Here is a 20,552-nt window from a genome sequence, read left to right as displayed (position 1 = left end):
CCAGTTTCTTTTATGTGGCTCTGGGGTGAGTCCGTCCAAGGCTGCAATTTAGGAAGAACAAGGAAAAAAAAGTTTCATATGTGTTTTTTTTAAACTATATGTCTCGTATGATTCGATACCAACGCTTCACTGAAATCATTTATGGAAAAGGACTATGACTGTTATTTACTAGGTATACAATTACTTGACCTTTTAATGATTTACCAACTTGTTAATTATATTACTTTGCGTTATTGATTACGTTACGTATAGTGTAAGACCAATATAACTGGGCTAAATTCGTAAATGGAAAAAAAAAGACAAATAAAATTTTCATTGTGATTTTATGTCAAACTAGTTATGAAAATAATTGATTAAATAAATAATTTTGAAGATTATTGCCCAATAGAAAGTATTTGTCATAAATAATTCGTGTTGCTTCAAGGAACTGCTGAAATTATAGACATAAAATGACACTGTACATCATAGGTTGCGAGATTGTAGCTTCCAGATACCATAATACTTTGGAAGTTAAAAGGAAAGTTAAGTGTTCCTCTTAGAACACAATGCTTAATGCTTCAAAAGATAAGGTTTTTTAAGAGACTTGATCAAAGGGTATTGTTGTATAGGCAACAAGTAACATTGTTTCTCAACTGCCAGCTAAGGGTGACCAAGAAAATATCATAGCTCATTTTAGCACTGAACTAGTACACTCGTAGACGTTTTCATACAGAGTTATTTGCAAACTTTAGTCTATTAATATGGGCCAATGATACGTTACCCGAATAAATAAAGTGCCAAAAATAACTAAAAAAAATTCTAGAAATGTAATATATAAATACTTGGATAATTTTGTAAACCCTTTTGCAGCTCCACAATAATACTTAATATCATCAGTAGTATGATTATGTATACCTCCGTGAACAGACAAATGAGGCATTGGGTGACCGGACTAGTGACATTTGGCCCCTGAAGTCTTCATCGTCATCTTGGATTATGTCATTTCTGACCACCATTTTTGATTACGTCTTTTCTGGCCACTATCTTGAATAACATATTTTCCTGTTGCCCTCTTGGATTATGACATTTCCAGCCGCCATCTTGGTATACGCTATTTCCAGTTGCCATTTTGGATTAGATCATTTTCTATCACCATTTGTTTTCTAGGATCTTTCGCCATTTTGAATTCTAGATCATTCTACTATCTTCGATTACATTACCACTAATAAGTCTTGAAGATTGAGGATCTGAATTTTCAAATTACTGTCGCCATTTTGTTTTATAGAACCTTCCCCCATTTTGAAATGTATAACTTTCAAACATTTTTAAATCTAGAATAGTTTTCTAGAATGTTGTGTTTTGCGTTACGACCATCATTTTTGTTTTCATTTTCTCATTCTCTTAAATTTTCACATTTACAACCACCATGTTAGACTATTTCATTATTACCTCTGACCTAAAACATAATTTACGGCTGCTATCTTGGTTTATGTCACTACTGATGAGCCCTGTGACTTGTAGCTTCGTATTTAGGATTTTCACATTACTGTCGCCATCTTGGATTCAATTTTCTCATGTTCTATCATTCCAATTTTTTTATTGCCATATTTGAGTATGTAATTACCTTCCATTATCTTGGCCTATAGAACTTTCTGACAATTTGAATTATGAAAAAAACATCCACCATCGAGTGCCCCCACACCTATTTTTTGCCCATTTTGTTACAATGAAATCACCAAGAACCCAAAATCATTAGTGGCCATTGTCTGCCAAGCAACTCTTAACTTAGTTTCTGTTGACTACTTGCGAACAAAAATCGGCGTACAGCAAGAGAAAAGTTGGAAGTTTGACAAATTTGTGTGTGCCGATTTCTAGTGCGCGTTATATTTTCCAGTGTGTCAGAAGCTATGTGTTTGTGTACATTCAGCTTCCGTGAGTGTGAGCTGTGCACGTGATATTTCGAATGTAGCCCGGCCTTTAGTTTTACAATAGACGAAAACCAAAATGCGATGGGTGTTGGGCTTAATTTGCAGTTTTTGCGCACATAGTAGATCATCTGCAGTCAGTGCAATGGCCCGAGACCAACATTTCTCGGTATATTGAAACGTCTTCGTGAAATGCGATGTGGAATAAGGCTTTTCAATATTAGGTACAGAGGCAGAATGGCCATGAATGAAAGCCATAGTGAAAACCTCATTATTGGTAACCAGCAACGTCACATATTTGAATCACTATAGCTCGAACTGCGACCCGAAGAATTTGATGTGACAGCAAAGTTTATTGTATGGTTAAGACCAACTAAAATAAACAATTAAAATATGTAATAGTACATGCAACAAACACATGGCAGCTATCAATGTTTTCCAGTTTTTATAATCGAAATTTTTAAGAGAAATATGGTTTATTAAAAAATCACTGTACGTGAACACATTTACAAGGATTCCACAGATAGGCAATATTGATTAATGAATCCTTAAAAAAATTATTTTTCAGAATTATATAGTGAACTGTTATCATCAATGCACCATTTTAATTATAAAGTTCCAAAATTAAATTCCCAACCTATTTCAGTACAGTCTCGCCTGTTATGCTGTGTAAATGGAAAATATTTCTAATCAGAAACCCTGCAGTGTTTTCGAAATTTTGTGTAGCTGAGGTAAGATATGTGTTGAACGTGATTGGCTAGAAATTTATTTTACTCGCGTCGCGTTCGTCGCGTCGCGTCCGTCGCGTTGCGTCCATCGCGTAGCGCCAGCCACGTCGCGCCCATCGCTATTGTGACTCCAGACGAAAACTCTCCTCACATGCTGTGTTTCTCCCCGCCAGGAATCTTGCCCTTGTCGCTTTAGAGATAGAGGCGTGTGCTCCGACAACTGACCACACTTACGTCTTGCATCTGTATATTTGGCGAGAGAGGTTTCTTGTTTTCCCCATCTGGTTGCATTCTCTCGTTACATACATAATGTCTCAGAACACTACATAGGAAAAAAATAAATTTGTTATTTTACAAGAGATTCCTCTGGAAGTCAGTTGACAAGAAATAGCCTGAAATACTAAAATAGAGATTTTGTAACTTTGTACAGCAAATTGCTATGGTCATTTTGGCATATATGAAATGCGTTTTCGAGATAATAGTGAGTAACTTATTTCTTACGAAAATTGGCTCATAATTTTTTTTCCATTGAATTTTTTTCAAACATTATTTTTTAAACTATGTAAAAGATAATCGAATTTTCAACAATTCGACTAAATTTGGGTTTTTGTGCTTATTAATGTGCGCAGTCAATACTGAAAAGCTATTCAGGGAACGGTTTTAACTAATGGAGGTACTGGGACAACACAAAGCAAAAATGTCTGAGTAAGAATCCGAACCCAGTATCACTGCGAATATTATTTTGTAGTGATACAGTTGTTTTCAGGTAAATGTATAAATATAGAAATATCTGTAATTGTACGTGAATACGTCTCTTCCATTTACTAAAATAATTCACAGTGTACAGTTACAAACCGCTCAAGATGTTTTTGAAAGTTTCTGATTACTAACAGCATTTAAGAACCATTTTACTTTCGTGTAAAAGTTTTGTTTCTTATTTTTTGTCATCAACGCGTATTTCTTAGCCAGTAAGAAAGGCAAAAACGGAGTTTTTAAGGTACTTTTTAGGTAAATGAAAAGTTCTACACACATTGTAAACTAAGCAGTTTAGTAAGACTCCCGTTGATAAATGAAGAATATAACAAACATTTCCATTTAACAATTATGTTTTTTACCACATGTTTAGCTGTATTTCAAATGTTATTCTATTGTTACACTTCCATTTTATATTTAGTACATATTTTTATGGCATAGGCTAATATTTCATTTTCATGATATCCTTGTCTTCAAAGTACACATACATATCTCTTTGTCGTTACAGAGTCAGTGAGTGAGTGATGTGCGTACCTATATGTAGGATTGTGCAGGGAGCCCATGTTTTTAATATTAAAGCTAAAATCACGGAGTCACCGCTTTAAGCCCCTCACACAGGCGCGTCGCCGACGGAAGACGGCACGTCAGTTCTGTGACTGGCACGTAGAGGCTGCTGCATGTTGGTGCAACCGGGGGACGCACCACAACGCCGAAATACACTAACGCCGTAAAATGTAATTGCAGGACTGCCACAAAGGTTAGGTTAGGTTAGACTAGGTTAGGTTAGACTGGGTTAGGTTATACTAGGTTAGGTTATGCTAGGTTAAGTTAGGCTAGGTTAGGCTAGGCTAGAATAGGCTAGGTTAGGTTAGGTAAGGTAAGGTTAGGTTTGATTTTGGTATTTCGGCGTTAAGGAATGTACATTTAAGAAACACACACAAATTCATTCAGTTGTTATTTCGGCGTTGTGGTACACAGCAGTTTTCTAGCTGTCGGCGTTGTGGTCAATTTTGACATTCGGCGTGCCCAGCTAAAATGGAAATGACATCCGTTCCCATCATAACGAATCTTTAGAATGGAAATTAACACATTGGGCGATTAAAGAGGTTATGAAAGTGAAGTAACTAAAATAATTTTAACCCTAATAAGTTTACGTGTGAAAAGGAAACAATGTTTCTATTATTTAAATAGCTACTGAACATTTTGTCACGCAACGAATATTAATGAGGATTAAATTTATGCAAGATGAAAAAAATACAAAATGCAAAAAATAGAATAGTAAATAAAATTATTCGATCCAGCATGGTGATGCGTTATTTTAATTTAGAAATGGGATTAAAATGGAAATTGTTTGAGATAGCGCAGACCAAAAAATAAAAATTTGTTAGTGTGACATGATTTAAAACGTAGGCTATTTTAGGTAGGTAGTCTGTCCAGATTTATTTGGGTGGAGATATTTGCAAGCTTACTATCCGTCCGTTACCACACTTCAGACACTGTTGTCGAGTATATGTGGAGACACATGTTTGACATGCTAATCCGCTGGTAATGAAGAGGATTATCCACGGGAAGCGCCACCGGGTGGGGATAGAGGTGATCATATCTGTGAAAGATTTGTGCAATGGGAGTGCATGACTTGATGTAAGTTTTTGGACATAGGCCATTGCTAAGCACATGTATGTATGTAGAAGAAAACTACAAAAAAAAAAAGACCAAAAAAACACAAATTAAGCAAAAAAATTGCTGTTGTCAACAGGATATAAACACCCCAAAATATTCCATAACATGCTTAATTTGTGTTTTTGACTTTTTTTTTGTAGTTTTCTTCTACAGACATACGTGTGCTTAGCAATGGCGTACGCCCAAAAGCTTACATCAAGTCTTAGAGGTGATCGCCAAGGGGGGGGGGGAGAAGGGGAGAGGAGCCCCCGACTTCTGGCCCCGACGAGGCCCGCACACGACGGGTGGGAGAACCTCCCCTTCCGACCATCCGGCCGCGCCCGGGACAGACCTCGTGGAGTTGTCGTCGACCAACATCGCCTCCCCTTCCACTTGCGCTTGGAATATTTAAACAAGCGATCCCCCTTCCCCCTTGAAACAACCCCACCACCACCAAACCCTTGTTGTGTCTGCTGCTCTCTGAATTCCAGCCGAGATTCCCTGGTTTCTCTCGACGATGAAGGAAGGATTAGTCTTGTAGTTGAACTCTCCGTGGCCCAGGGCGGAGTTGTTCTGATTCGATGGACATAATTCACTGAAACATAAAATACTATTACTAAGTTCTGGGAAAATTTCGCAACATTACACCTGCGTGTTGGCTACTTATTCGGGATTCCATACTTGTCTCACTGGCTCAGAATCCTCCAGATATACAGAGGTCCAATCACTGAGGTGAACGAGTTTGGATCGCAGCCTATCAAGGAACGAATCCGTTAATTTTTTTCTGGTCTCTATGTAATTACTGTTATCAGGCTAGCTTCTTTGGATGCAGAATAATAAAAAAATAGACTTAAGTAATCGGTCACCAAGTCTTTTTTTTTCTTTTTACAAAATCGGATTACGCGACTGTTTCGTCAACAAAATCTATAGAGCCCGTATACAGTCGCGAGAAACGCCTCTCTGGGAGTGCACAGCGTCCGAGCCTTGCCTGCCCTGCGGGCTGATTGCTAACACTCAAGCAGACATGCGGTGTCCTTCACGCGCTATGGAAACACGTACCTACCGTATTTGGTGATTACTAGAGACCTGCTAAATTTGCGGATTCATTTCGTGATATGCTACAATTAAAATAATTACACCTTAGCGCTGCTTCTACCACTGGTTCACTGTTAATCTGGAGTAATGAGGGCCAATTAGAGACCCTCGCTCATAGAAGTGTCGAATCACAGACACTCAGTCGAGACGACTCACAAGTCAGCAGCCAATGAACAGTTGGCATTCACCCGAGTGTGTAGAAAGTAGTAGAGTCTATCCTGGAGGTCATTGAATCCGCGAATTTTGCAGGTCTCTAGTGATTAAAATCCAACATTTCATTCTAAAAGTTAATACTCATGCTAAGAAGAGGATAAATTATTGTTTATTTATTTCCAAGGATTATTTATTTATTTATTGTGAAAAGAGTAGTTTCACATTATTTATTTATTTATTGATGTGTTGGCCATAGTTTACCGGAAATAAATATGAAACGATGTGGGATTAATAGGTGATACTTTTTTTTCAGTCAACACACCCCATACCCCCTGTCACAAGGAGGTTAGACGTCCCTGTACCAGCTCTACTGCTAACCCCCCCCCCCTTCCCTAAATGTTTTTTTAATCTTAAGATGTTATCTTACTATATTTATTTTGAGTGACATTATGCAGATCTTGGAGTCCGAGTGTCTACGCCACGCGTGGGACTGGTGAGCCATGTTAAAATTAAGTGTCGTCAAAAGCCAACAACCACTGAAAATTGTAATGTGTGTGTTAAACTATCTTATTTTTTTTTTTAGTTTCAGTGATGTTAAGATATTTATTTTTATATTTTATTTTCGTTTCAAGCATTAAAAAAATATCTGTGATTTGTCCAATAATTATTTCATTTAATCATGGAGTAAAATAAATTTTGTCGACGATGATGCGATACCTGTGTTTAGCCATATAAAACATAAAATCATAGATTAAAGTAGTGCGGTAACTGTTCGTAACCTCAAATATTGTCTACGTAAAACTTCTTTGTAAATCGGTGTGGTTCCAAACACACCAAGCTTTGATAAAATTAACAGTGCCACTAAAATTACACATTATTTAATACTTAGTATAGATAAATTCCATCGCTAGCCTCGTATTCGTTTCGCACCACCAACTGATACACACGTGGTAGGTATATAATGTAGCTTTGGTGGGTTAAATACCTTTCGAAGTGTGTGTTTATACTCATAGATTACGGCCCATACCGTTTCAAAGTCATCAATAGTCCGAGTTTAAGGAAACGTTTTGTGTTCGCAACCACGCAGCTTCTTCCTACGGTAAACTCTACGACCTTCAATGATTACCGCGTCTCGCATGGCAGAACGTGCGTTCGCAATCAACCCACTGACTAAGTACCGGCCCGGATTCCAAGTTCTTCAGATACGTTCGCTTTACGTTGATGCTTTGACTACGGTGCTCTTGACACGTCCTTGATTATCCTGAGCCAGTTAAAAATAATAATAAGTGGTTGCCAAATCACAATTGTAACCCGCCAAAATATGTGACATTACTAGAGACCTGCAAAATTCGCGGTTTCGATGGCCTTCAGGATAGACTGCACATACCCCTGTACACTCGGGCAAATAACCCAAGTTCATTGGCTGCTAACTTGTAAGTCGTCTCAGCTGGTTTGTCTGTGATTCGATCCTTCTTTGGTTGAGGGTTTATAACTGGTTGAGATTCGTCCAGATGAACAGTAAGCCAATAGCAAAATTATCAAAGAGGTATATGTGTTTGAATTATAGCCTATCACCGAATGAATCCGCGAATTTTGCAGGTATCTAGACATTACTATTGACAGATAGTGGCTCCGTTTATGCGACGTGGGTCGCTTGTGGTTTGAGTTGAGCGATCAGATACCACCTAGGCAAGCCAGGTTTCGATTTACGTTCCCATTCGAACCCATATTTTACGTAAGTGAAAGACGCGGCGTACGGTGCCATTGCTTGTGGGTTTTCTCGAGGTACTCCCGTTCCACTCACCCGCTCATTCCTTAAATACTCAATTACCATCTAATTGCACCTTGCCGTTTTAAATTAACGCGTTGTAGACGAAACGTTAAACCAATTTCACGTTCCATTCATTTTAGGAAAGAGACGTGACAACGGTTTGAATATACACGGAAAACCCTCTTGCTCAGGGGTGGGCAAACCGCGTATCGTGAGCCGCATGTGGCACTTTTCGTGGGATGTTAAGGCTCTACAGCTCTCTGCGCTGCCACAGCACAACAAAACCAAACGACACAATCTCAACGCAAGTCCTTAACCTGCGCGCTCGCACCTACCATCACCACCAGCACTCGTCTGGGTGTGCTTTTATTATAATTATTATTTAATTAAATAATTTAGTTTTTCTTGTTTCATCAATAGAGCTCTTGTAATAACTACAATTATTTTACATTAACGTGTTTTTTTTTCTAAGTAGCCGTTTATATTAAAAACTTTATGTTGGATTTGTGAATAAAATAGTTTGATTTTAACTCGTTTTAATAGCCTTAATATTCCATGTAGATGCAGAGAAAATACATGTTGAAGCTCTTTGAAAAATTGGGCAATCTGTTTACTTAATATTTGGCTCATTTCACTCGAAACTTTGGCGATCCCTGGCCAAAAGTATGTGTCATGACACTTGTCTTAAATCAGACAGTTCTCAAACGTACCTAGTACACACTAATGGATGCGTATCCTTCAGTCACTGTTGTTGTTATGTCAGCAGAGTTTGTAAACAACTCTATATGACTGTCAGTGTGTTGCTTTACAAGTGGCAGTTGGGAAATGGGTTACAGTGGCGCAAATTTTTAAATCGGTCACATTTAAGACAAGTTATAAGCTATACTATGCCGTATACGTTCAGCAGGAATTGCGTGAGGGAGTAGGGGGGTGGAAACGGGGAAAAAGGAGGGGGTGGGGTACCACTGTTTGGGATTATTATTGGTCGTTAAATATGGCAAGTGGAGAGAATACTCGTCCCAGTGTTAGATAATACTTCATTCTAATCTGCAATGAGTGAAATAAATAAAAATCCAAAATGGTGTATGAATTTACCAATAGTGCTCAATTTCTAAGCGAAGTGATCTAAACTATCATCGTGATTGTTAAAACCACAAAGCACCTGAGATTTCAATCGAAGAGGGATTCTGCAATAATTTACCAACTACGTGGCGTCGCCCGAAGGAGACCAAACAGGCAGACAAGCAAACAGGCAAACAGGCAAACAGGCAGACAGGCAGACAGGCAGACAGGCAGACAGGCAGACAGGCAGACAGGCAAACAGGCAGACAGGCAGACAGGCATACAGGCAGACAGGCATACAGGCAGACAGGCAGACAGGCAGACAGGTGAACAGGCGAACAGGCGAACAGGTGAACAGGCGAACAGGTGAACAGGCGAACAGGCAAACCGGCAAACAGATAAACAGTCCTGTGCTTGGGAATCATGAATACAAGAAAAAACGCCAGACGACAGTAATAATATGTCATAAAACTCCAGGGAGGAGATTGACGTTAAATATATTTATTACATTCGAGGTATACGTTCTGCTTGGGAATGCACCATACACTCCAATAGGTGTTGTTTAGTCGTCAATATGCACAGGGTTTTTTTTAACGTAAATATCTATATCCTCATAATACTGGAGTTATGTATGCTGATTCCTGCGTTTTCTTCTTTGAAATTGGTGGCCGTCTATAAGAGAAGCCATTGCCTTATTTGGCCGGGCCATTCGGAACGCGTTTGCTTCCGAACAAAATCACTGTTATTCGTGTGCTGGTAGGAGACTTGTATCTGTAAAGGAATCCAGCCAGTCCCGAAACACATGGGATGCTTCAGCGCTTCAACACACATCTACGCGAAAAATATATGGTTCTTAATATGAAAGCTAGAGTTTCGCTGTTGATTTTTTATAGGCCACTGGAAAGAATTCAATTCGGTTAGTGCCTTTATCCGGAGGTTTTAATATATGGTTTTCACATATCCTCAATCCAACCTTTTGCTTTTACCTTATCTCTGTGTATTTTTTTTAGCTGTTTCTCATTAACACATGAAGCCAAATACGTGAATTACGCCACACGTGCCAGACAGACGTTTCAGGAGTCGGTTCTATACTGCTGCCGGCACGAATGTTAAAGTAACCACTATATGAATATGCAAGTGAGGTAGCTAATGGTAGATACTTCGTATTCAAGATGGCAATTTCGATTTGCATGTTTGGACGGGTTCTGCGACAATACAGACTTCTGTCCGAAAGAATTTATCTCATCTTAGATATAAGCAACTTCTTAATCTACATTAGTTGAGGTAGCAAGACATTATTTTGGATTTTAAGCATCACATGTCGTTTAGTTATGAAGTAAAAAATTGTCATTAGATGGCATGATCCGGCGTAGTTGAAGTCACGTTTTACCTAACATCACCATATTGCAACACCCGGAAAATTTGCTAAAATGACTGTTGACCACGTCTGATGATTAATAATTTTCTATCGTTAAACAGTCACTTCCATAATATTTAGTCCTTTAAAACTGTGTCTACTACTGAAGCACTAGAGTTCAACCAATATATTGTGTGTCCTGCCAACATAGCGTGGACCATCAGGAGGATGTGACTACATACATTGTCCATTAGTAATGAATACATGAACACCATATGCAATAAATGTTTTTTTTTAACTTCAATTAAATATGTAGAAAAAAACCACCGCTTCCTGCCACTAAGAGTAGGCTACTCAGAATGTCACGCCATGTCAGAATGTCGTAGGTAACTTACTTCGTATTACAGGAAACCTAAATTACTGTGAAAATTCAAAGAGACATTTGTGAACAATTAATTACAAAGTAATTTTGATAAATAAAAACTATTTCCATTTTTTCATCCAGTCCTACAGGAATTTCACTTGATCGCTTTTGATGTCAGAAACTAAAGATCTGTATTTTACAACACAACAAAAGATAAATCAGTTTTCTTTATTGTAAATCTATAAAACAGTTAACGCAATATATATGTTAATAGCTGCAGTACCCTGCATTTCCCAGGCTGAACACAGGGTGATATTGTCCGCGAGTCCAAGATAAATGGATAGTGTTGTATGACAGTGTGGTGGACATAGACAAATAACACACAATTACTGTTTGTATGTCTGTGACCTATGATTTTCAGTTTACCCATGCGATAGGTTAAACGGTTTAGAAGTTGATGCGCTGCAGCGTCATCTAACGCCGAGTTGCAAACAAAACGGATAGCACAAAAATCTTCTCCATGAAAACGGTGTCCGAGTTTATCAACGTCATACCTACAAACATCCTATATTATACATATATATAATTATTTATTTATATATATATATGACATTTCAATGAAGCATATTGTCTGTTTCATGTAACTTATCTTAAAATGCACAACTCTCAAAAGTAGTACCAAATGTCAATGTATCATTCTACCACTGTTGTTTTGTCAACTGTGTTTATGAACAACTTTATGTGGTTGTCAGCGTTCGTAAACAACCGTTCTCTGGTGCTTCACCATTCATTTTTGATAAAAGGCTACCACCGGTTATACTTTTTTAATCTGTGTAATTGGAGACAAGTTGAATAACACAGACTATCTGAATCTAAATTATTTTTTTAAGTCCACCACAATCATGTTGACAAAGAAAATACACAATACTTGATCAGATACAGCATAATTTTGTATTGTTTATGTGTCGTTAAATTATTATTACTTAGCTTTTATTACAAACATAACTTTGTCAACTAGTTTTCTTGTTTCCAAACTAATATTAGTATAATCATAAAGTTTGTACACTGTAAAACATTTGTTTTACTTTAACACGGATAGTCCTTGGAAACCAAGGTGCCAAAGATATCACTGTAAAACTGCAAGGCAGAGCTTTGCACCCTTCGCAATTTTACACAGCTCTACCTTGCAATTTTACAAGTGATATCGTTGTCAACTGGTTTCGAAGCAATTTCCTTGTAAAAAGTACAACATGGTTTCACAATTATGATTTATGGCAAAAATGTTTCTTTGTTAAAGTAGACCCAGGTGATTTTTGTAAATTATTCCAGCACCTTGTAACGTGATTTAATTACCTTTAACACTCAGTTATATGCAAGCAAAAAAAAATTCTTCATTTCGTCTTATATTTTTTTTTTTTATTTACTGGCCAGACTAGAGGAGACTTGAGATAACATTCATGAGACCCTTCTGTGCGACTGGGGAAGGAAATTGACGTCAAGTGGTGACTGCGACCCTCCACCCCTCGCCCCACCCTCTTGAGTGCAGTCTGGCGTCTGCCTGTTCTCCCTGTAATAAATCTATGTCCGAGCGCCGTCAGAGCTGATAGCTTCGGGACAAAGGGTTCACTGTTCCCGGCCGCGTTTCAAGAAGTCAACAGTTACGGCGTCATTGTACAGTCCGAAAGCACACTGTTGCCAGTTTTAAACGTTTCATCCAGGGCTTAAGCGAACCACGCGGCATTTCCTCGTGCCCAAAAGACGCGTTCCACGTTCATTGTTTCATGACGAGGTCAAAGTTTTGGATCAAATATTAAGAATTTCCAATGTAGAATGAAAAATTTTCAAAGAAAATAAACAAGTCTAATAAAAGTTCCACAACATACAATTAATAATACACTCCACGTATGAAAAAAAATATACAAAGTACATATCCATAATTTATACCAAGTACCTACAAATCAGAAAACAAATTTACGTCACACATGGAGACATCACTTCACTGAAACCAACGTGTATTTAAATGTATTAAGTACACTAAAATGAAAATAATACTCGAGTCTGAGACTCGATGAAGCCGGCCGCCTTCGATTGCCTTAGCCCAAGGTCGTGCCGGTTAGACCACCGAAAAAATAGTACAGCCACGTGATGTAAGCTTGGTTTATACACTTTGCCAGAAACTTTTGAGAGCAAGGGCCTTTTACTCGCAACCAACGCAAGAACTCCGCGGTCGTTTATAAACCACGTGCATCGGAAGAAATTACCGAACGTATAATTTGACAGTATAAAAGTATGGAAATTTTTTTCACCTTCTTGAATAATATTTTTCTCGAATAGTGTGACATTTATAATAGAAGCATTTAAAATGAACTTTTGTTTTCACTGTTCTATACGTAGTACAATATGTTTAAACGTAATGCGTTTCATAAAGAGGAGATCGTTGCCTTCAATAATCATTTCGTTAGCAACATTCCACGTTTTCGGTACACTTCACTACAAATATCCATGTAAGTGTTAAATACAATACTGAATGAAAGAAATTTAAAAAAATTTACCTTGCTTTCTGTATTTTTTTCTCCATCTTGCTAGGTTTATAAATGGATATTTGTTAACGTCGTAAATTTTACTTTTGATTCTCGATTGTCTTGGGCTGATTTTTTATTAAAAATAAATTTTACACGTGGATTTATAGACCCATAATAAATTATCGTAAGGCTTTTTAACGATAACAACCCTTGTACGAATAATTACAGTCGCATGGTGCATGGTTATTTCCTGTAGTGTTCTTTGAAGTGTTACACATTCATTACCCAAAGGTTTCGGATTCGGTATTTATAATTCTTGCTTCCCTGATGAGGAAAGATGGGACGAACGCCCCTATAACCGCCGACCTTCTTATCGGCGGCGGATCGTCCGTGTGAATGAGTTGCGATCGATGTGGTCGATCACTACTTCCACCTCGCCCAAGTAGTTCACCCACTCGCTACTAAAGCCCACGAGACTGTCCCTCTGCCAGGTCTGATCTGACGGGAGTCGAACCCGCACCAACTTTGGAGGGATGACTATTGTCTGGTCGCTGTACATATAGCCACATTCCCCCAGTGTGTACCGTTTCATGGTTAGTTAACTGTAGGTATCAGATAAGTAGAGCAAAGGAAATAATTTATACGCCAATCAGTTTAGCCTGTAGGAATTTATTTTCTTCAAAAATATTGATGTGCAAATTTTCATGACGCAATGTTGACATACTAATGTGCTTTAATAAATAAACAAGATCTTCTTATTTTTAAATGGTTAATGGTTCACAACTTAGTTCTCGATATACGGCATTTGGAGGGAGTAATTTCGTTAAGACGATAGAATTTTAGGAGCAGAAATGTGAAACAGGAAGTAGAGAGCATCGTGCGCCATTCATTTTTATTTCGAGAAATCAATAGTACCATCTTAATAAACAGAATTATAGTTGGGTTTCAAAAGGGGGGGATATTTTGGCCGTTTTACCCCCGCCATTTTAAGGTTTTTAAAATAACTCCTGCTCTAAAGTGTACCCAAAAGCAAAAAGTGTACTTATAGATTCAAGAATACCAACGAACCAATCCAATGAATCACTCCACTGCAAAAGTGATATACGTACTTGTTTAAAAAAAATAATAGTGCCATCCTGTTAAACATATAATTTGGTTTGAAAAAAGGGGAAAAAATATAAACTCTTAGTTTTTCCCTAATACGAATACTTTAGAAGGTAAGAGCACTTAAAGATTTTGGTGGTGTTTTAAATTTTTAGAATTATACCTATATAGTTACAGCAATAGTGTAAAATAAATGTTTATGGTTTTATACAGATAACTATGTGTGATAGTATACATATTTATTTACTTAAGGATATAAAATCCCATAATAAAGACTTCTAGACAAAAATTTATTAATTCATCAGGCTGACTACCACGTAAATTAGGTATGTTGCGGAAATATTCTCAGACAATTTTACAATCGAAGTTCATGACCAAATTGATTTTTTTTTCCAAATTGCCTTCCAATTCTACCAACTCCGCACCAACCTGCACTTGCTCTCTTGAAACAATGGAAAATCAAAATCAAAGTTATTTTCGAACCAGGTTTTGGACCCGGGTTGCTGTAAAATGAAGTGTCCAGGTTCAGCTTGTTATAAAAAATTTGGAAATCTCTGTTGCGTTTTAAGTTTTCCACTGTTTCAATTTTCGAATAAATTGTTTTCAAGGCCAGAAGCGCGTGAGTCTTTGAGAAAAAGAGGTCGACGAAGCGTTTACCTGGGATAGTAAAATGAAGGTGAGGTCTGGAGGTCCAATTTCGTCCCTTGGGTTGCCGGGTTGCCGGGTTGCGGTTGGCTGCGGCGAGGAGATGCTGGCCGCACGATACCCACCTTCCTCCCCCTGTGGCCCGACCTGCTGATCGGCGCGGCGGGGCTAAATCATATCCCGCCGACGGGGAAGGTCCCGTCGTAGCTGCCTCGATCTGGCCGCGGCGGACAGCCCCCAGTGGGCTCTGCGGTCTGCAGGCGGCCGGGGCGACTAGCGTTGCACGAGGTCCTCGTCAGAAACACGCCAGGTGAGTCACAAGCCTCTGCACTGGCCGCCCAGACGGTGCCAGCCCTGCCGAGTTCTTCCCCGCATCGACCAAGCGCGGCTCCAGAGGAAGGGCGCAGGGCGCAGAGCCCATATTTTACTTTTAATGTTAACTTAAATACTTTCGTTAATGTGCTAAACTCTTCTTTCAATCATAATTTGTACGAAAATACTAAATTTCAGTATTTGAGACCAAATAGTTGGTGAATATCCCAAGGGCAATTTCATGATTATTAGCTAACTGCATCCTCCTGTGTGTGAGAGCCCTGCCCGAGAGGTCTTCCTGGAACCGCCATTGGTATCGACCGTAGATACATGATGATTCACAAACTGGCAGAGTTTGCCAAAGCCAGTGATTCATCACAGCGCGTACGGAAAAGTGCAAGGCACTCTATAGAACGCTTCTAGACCCGGGGGGAGGGAGGAGAAGGAATTAACATATAAAGTAAAGTGTCAGACAAATATGTGAGACTCTCTGAAGGTTTTTTTTTCGACGCCATGTTTACAATGGCGAACCTCCGGTGTGAATAACTGGATATTTATTTAAATGTGAATTTTCACTTCTAACGCGCGTGGTGGTTACGCACAGATATATATATATATATATATATATATATATATATATATATATATATATATATATTCAGTTACATTAGACGACGATTTAGGTACTTACAAAATACATCCTGGTCGTCGATAAGTTATTTTTCTTTCTTTTGAAATAAATAAAATCGTTGAAACTACTGAGAATATTTTCAAACGTTCCGCGTTAATAGTGTTTATTCTTATTGATTATTTTAGTGGCTGAAATTTGACTTATTTATCAGTTCTTTTCACCACAGTATGTTCGAGTACTTTTTAAAAGAATCCTCAGCCATCCAAGCCCACTAATTCGCCAGTTGACAACATCTAGTAAGCATAATATTCAGTAAGAGTTATATTTTATTAATAACTGATACAGTTTGAGAGTGGAGAGTTTCTTGCCATGGCGTGGCTAGATGGAGCTAGTAATTTTAAAGGTTGAATGAAGCCCACCATATTGAATGAATTGCTTTATCTCATAGACCCGGGAGATCAGGTATATTCACTCGCTCGTGAACCTCTAAATACAAAGATAATAATGTTTTGCTAGAAAGATATATTACGAAATTGGAAGGAAATTATTGAAACATATTATTATATACTAAAATTTTATCACCGCTAATAATAATAATAAAATCCATACCTTGTACACCATTAAATCCATTTCTTTTTACTATAAAATATAAAAAATTTATCTGCAACTTTTGGCAGAAAATATTTTTTATATGACCATCCATTACTGCAAGAGTGGAAAAAACAACGGTTGGAACACAAAATAATAATAACTCCCAAATTAGGCACAGTATAAAATCAGTTCAAATTGTTTGTTAATATTATAATTTTTATCTACAACTTTTTTGTTTAACAATATTTGATAAAACAAACCATTATTGCAAGGTTTTTAAAGAAATGTGGTTGGAATAAGAAATTCCCAGTCATATACACTTGCGAATACATTCATTTTTTTAAACCTTCTAAACATTGAATAAAACTATTGTTAAAATAATGTTTTATGCAACCATCCATTACTGCAAAGGTAGAAATAACAAGGTTTGAAAAAAATATATACTTAATTGTTCGAATAGATTTAATATCAGATCCATGATTTTTTTATTGTATAAATACCAAATTTCATGTAAAACTTTGGCTGAAACATTTTTTGATGATACGAAAAACTACCGTAAAAACAGGCGTTGAAATTTTAAAAAATTCAAAATTTCTTAGTATCAAATTCATTCAAATTTATTTTAAACCATGTTAATATTATCTTAAAACTTGGTGCAAAAAAATTTATACGACCACGTTATTAGTGCAAGGGAAGAAAAAGTGTGTTGGAAATTTAAATCAATTACATAATTACCTTCTTTATCATATACCTAATAAGAAACCGGTTTAAGTTGTTCAATGGTAGATATAATGAAATAAAAATAGTCTTAATATTTACGCTGTATGGAAAATGAGCAAATATTTAATCGATCATATTGTAATATTGGAGAACTCAAATATGTTATTAACATTATGTTCTTAAAATGTTCCCGAATTTTGTAGAAGTTTCCAAAATATTTCCAGAAAAAAAAGTTACTTTGAAATCTTCCTATGCCTGTAGGTTGTGCCGAAAGGTTGTTGTTTAAATGTTATTTGGCTAAATGTTTTCTCTCAAAAGCTAGGAAATGTTTATATGAAATGTTTATATGAACTTAATTAGCAGTTACTAATCCGGTTTTGGGGGAATGTATTTATTGTAATATTATTGCATACGTAGATAAACTCACCAACATTCAACATATTCGATAAAATCCTAGCCAAATATTTATTTCAACCTTTATATAACTCGAGTATATATAAGAGAATTTAACCAATCGTTTAAGTGCACTGTATGTTTGCCTGTAGTCATTCTGATTGTCAGTTTTAAAACACGATTTTTTTGACGTTGAACTTTTTTTTTTCTTTTTTCACTTTCGTGCTGAAAAAAAATCTAATTAGTCTATTTTGTGCGCTCAGAGATGACCGTGTTTAAAGTCCGACCACCCACCACGAGAGATAGTCTTATCAAGTCAGCCAGCGGATCACCGAACATGGCGCTGGTAGGTTGCAGGGATGGAAAACTGCAAAACATATAATGATAAGCTTAGCAACAAGTACGTGCTTCCTTGATAACCTTTCGTGGTAAATTTCCGTTTCCAATGATTAATTTTGTGACCCCTGATTTTAACTTTCGCCCAAAAACAGCAAGCCTAGAATTAACTGCAAAACTGCACTTAATTTATTTTAATGAAGAAAATGTTTTAACCCATTATTTTTTTTTAATCTGAGAAAGATTAAAATACTTATAGTCAGAAAATTAGAAAATATTCGGCATCGATTTCATTACTTTACTATGGATCGAAAGTCTAGGCTTAAATTTATGTCTTTAAAAACTTTATTGTATTTACCTTAGAGTTTTTATCAAAGAATGCTTACGAAATTCTATATGCAAATTGTCGTTTAACTTATTTTAAAGCACTGGTATTAAACAAATATATTTTTGATATATCACACTACGTAAAATATAAATTTCTTTCACAATTTAAGTTTATCGCGCGTGATATTAGAAAATAATTTTTACTAACTGGTATTAAAAATATATTTTATTGTGTTTTGCTATTGTAGAACAATATTATCAGTTTCCTGTTTACCACCAACCATAACTTTTCTTGTTGGAAAAGGGGGGCGGGGGTTAACACCAACCTTTGATAGCAGAAATCGAAGCTGGAAAATGTCAAGAACTTTGATCAGTATCAAAGTCACATCACTTGGTGGGTTACACATTATTGGGTAACCACTTTTCTCATTGTTTATGGTTCTAGACCTGGACATTTCGCTGATTCGTCTGGCCTCAGGGTAGAATTCAAAGTCATAGGTCTGCTCGAACCTATTTTTTATTTCCCATTGGTTGATTTCTTAGCGAAAAAAATTTTTAACCTTGTTCATTGGCGCTATCTGATTCGCTTACTTCTTTCCTAGCTGGGAATCTTTTGCCCACGGTCGTAGAGGGGCTTGTCCAAAAAAACTGCGGTCCAATTATGGACACAGCGCGAGAGTGCGAAGCTTTCCATTCTAACTTGCGACTTGACGAATGTGCGAGATTTCCGTATCTCTATTTACTGTGTATGAATGGCTCAGTTTCTACTTTGCTGCCCGGTGTTTCTACGAAAGAATCGTGGCTCTGCAGGTATCCCAAAACGACTTGTAAGGCCGAGTCAAAAGCCAGAGTGGACGTGAGCGCAGCACGAGGAAAGCTTACCCGTCTCGGAGCAGGGGGGAGGGTCAGAAGGCTGCACGCAAGCACGCAGATGAACACGCACGACTCCCTGGCCGTACAAGGAGGCAGCGACTTGGGCGCGCACGCCAGGTCGTCAGTCATCCACCTCCCTGGCAGTCTGGCCAACCTGTCGTGCCGCGAGGGGTGGAGGGGGGACTCCCCTGCTCGCCCTGAACATGCCATCCAGAACAGCGTTCAATCACGTGGTTCCCGAGGTGTTCTCGGCCAACACGGCCGCCTGTTCTCCCGTCGCCGACGCCCGCGAATGAACAGGTGCTTCGGCGCCATTATCTCCTTGGATTTACACACTCGCTTGCCTTGGCGGCACGGTCTGGAGGCCAGCCTCTCTGATGAACTCGTGAGCAGATAGGGACCTACGAATTTCGCGTTGTCGTACAGCGGGAGCTTCAAATGCAAATGTTTGTACACTATTTATTTGACACGCCGAATGAATCAACGTGCGACGCGGAGAGTAGGTAAAATGTGACAGCAGCCAAAAAGCACATGACATCGATTTAATCACACACATGTTTGTGTATTGTTAGATGCTACTTCACAGCATTTCTTATCGCAATAATGCCGTCCAGATATACTAGGCATGTTTGCACGTCAAACCTTGCAACACATGTTCCAATAGTCTTTAAAAAGTTGCAGGAGCATTAAGTAACCCAAACAGCAGCACAGTAAACTGGAACACTTCTTGATGAGAAAGTAGTCTTCTCCTTGTCCTTTGGATTAAGCTCCACTTGCCAGAAATTGCTCTTCAAGCCCATTTTCAAGAATCACCTAGTGTCTGAAAGTGTATCGAGAGTGACATCGATACATGGAAGGGAGTAGCTCTTAATTTTGGTGATGTAATTCAGCTTCTGGTAGTACACACGTAACCTGAGTATGCCATCCTTCTTTGCTACCAGAACGACTTGGGATGCCCAGGTACTCGTTCATGGTTATATTACCACACTCTTTGACACATCTGAAATAAACTTCTCGGCTCTTCTTGTCTTTCTAAAGGCAGCCATCGTAGTGCCTGTCATATTGTTTTCTTCATTCTTGCCTGTGTTAATGTAATGGAAAACTGGGTTAGGTCTTCAAAGATAAGTATCCCCTATGGAGAACACATCATGTTTGTTTTGTAAGAATAACAGTTACTTCTACTTCTTCAAGGTCGAGACTCTCCTGAGATCTATTTGACTTTAACTGCTCTAGTTCAGGGCTCATAGGTGAT

The sequence above is a fragment of the Bacillus rossius genome, chromosome 8 (assembly GCF_032445375.1).
Source record: "Bacillus rossius redtenbacheri isolate Brsri chromosome 8, Brsri_v3, whole genome shotgun sequence".
Taxonomy (NCBI): domain Eukaryota; kingdom Metazoa; phylum Arthropoda; class Insecta; order Phasmatodea; family Bacillidae; genus Bacillus; species Bacillus rossius.
The sequence above is the reverse complement of the archived record's forward strand: the minus strand, read 5'-3'. Positions refer to the sequence as shown.